The sequence below is a fragment of the Sciurus carolinensis genome, chromosome 5, assembly GCF_902686445.1.
Source record: "Sciurus carolinensis chromosome 5, mSciCar1.2, whole genome shotgun sequence".
NCBI classification, from domain to species: Eukaryota; Metazoa; Chordata; class Mammalia; order Rodentia; family Sciuridae; genus Sciurus; species Sciurus carolinensis.
The window spans coordinates 30,690,921-30,692,588 of NC_062217.1; the positions used below are offsets into that span (position 1 = coordinate 30,690,921).

At 37.5% G+C, this 1,668-nt stretch overlaps 1 non-coding gene across 1 annotated transcript; it reads left to right on the top strand.

The window, feature by feature from the left end:
* Positions 1 to 1,327: 1,327 nt before the first annotated feature.
* Positions 1,328 to 1,410, top strand: Trnam-cau (transfer RNA methionine (anticodon CAU)). The gene has a single exon. It is a non-coding gene; the product is annotated as a tRNA-Met (tRNA).
* Positions 1,411 to 1,668: the final 258 nt, after the last annotated feature.

The following is a 1,668-nucleotide window of genomic DNA, read 5'->3' on the forward strand; positions in this document are numbered from 1 at the left end:
GATGTTCAAGTGCCTCATACAAAATGTATATTTGCATATTATCGAAGCACATCATCCTATATACTTTAAATAATCTGTAGATTACTTACAGTATTTGAATCAATGTACATACTATGTAAATGGCTTTTATACTCCATTGTTTAGGGAATAATGACAAAGAAGAAAGTCTTTATGTGACCAGTACATAAGCAATTTTTAAAATTACGTTATCCATCTGCAGTTGGTTGAATCTACAGATGCAGAACCTTCATATACAGAGGGTCACTGTACTATATTTTCATCATCTTTGGTAGATTCTACTTTTTACTGTGCTTAAGTTTTGGACCGGATTTCTTTAGATTCCCTTCGTATCTATTGGTCATTGTCTTCTTCCTATTAGAATGCACAAAAGTCTTCCAGCACATCTATTCTTTTTTTCCCTCCTTTCACTGCTCCTGGGCCTTGCCACAAACCTTTATTAATGGTCCTGCTGAGGGAAATCCATCTCCAGTGGCAAGCTCTGAGCCTCACACACAATACTGGCCTGTGCAGCTTGCATACACTAACAGACCAACCCTTGCTTCCCAATGGAATCTGTCAAAGGAACATACATCTCTTAAACATAATTAGAAGCTGGCTCTATAGGCTGTAGATTTCTAGGTGTCTATTTCTTTGGTAATGATCCTATTCTTACTCCAAAAGGCAAGGTCTTGTCCTGTATCACCTGATGAATGGCACAACAACTGTACCCATTCTCATCCAAGGCACTTCATGCCAGGGCTTCAAAAGGTCTCGTGAAGAACAACTGAGGATTTCTTCCTCTACATTTTGAGGGAAAAGAAATATTCTAGAAAGTATGTAAAAATAAAAGCCTATTAAGCCTCCATACAACTTAAGCCTAACAAAGGCATTATGCCCTTTTAAATAGAGGGTTTAAAAGTATTAATAAATGTCATTGGTAAAGATGACACTCATTTTCCAAACTTTGCACATTTGCATATTACTTTATTACAAAAGCAATTGGCAGCTGATTATTGCTACTTTACTGCCTTGATCACTATGTGAATTGGCAGTCGATTATTATGTGATCTCCTAGGATACAGAGAAGAAAAATCCAGCATAGACAACCCCATGCAATTTTTATCCCTACCCTTTGACTCCACTAATTCCTTTGCCTTCCCTTTATTCAGTTTCACTTGCTCTTGTCTTTCTGCATAGGAAACTCACATGTAGGATGCAGGGTGCACACATACAAAAGTCAGCTAGCAAAGGTACAATCCTGGAAAATAAGACAATGCTCCAAAGCCCTCACCCTCAGTTCCTTCTTTCCAAGTGAAAAAGAAATTGTTCTGGGGCTGGGGAGATAGCTCAGTCGGTAGAGTGCTTGCCTCATAAGCACAAGGTCCTGGGTTCGATCCCCAGCACCCAAAAAAAAAAAAAAAAATAGAAATTGTTCTAGGAAAGGTAAAAAGATCATACATGGAAAAGTTTAAGAGCCTCATGCTGTCTGTCTCTCTTCACTACATCATTCTTCAATTGTTAGATAAAGTGAGGGAGAAGAAGCATGTATCCACTTGGAACACATTCTGAAGACCAATCAATATTTTTTCATCAATTTCAAATACATAACCCATATTTCTAATCTCAAAATCTGAACATGATGTTTTTTATGAAACCTATGATGATTTC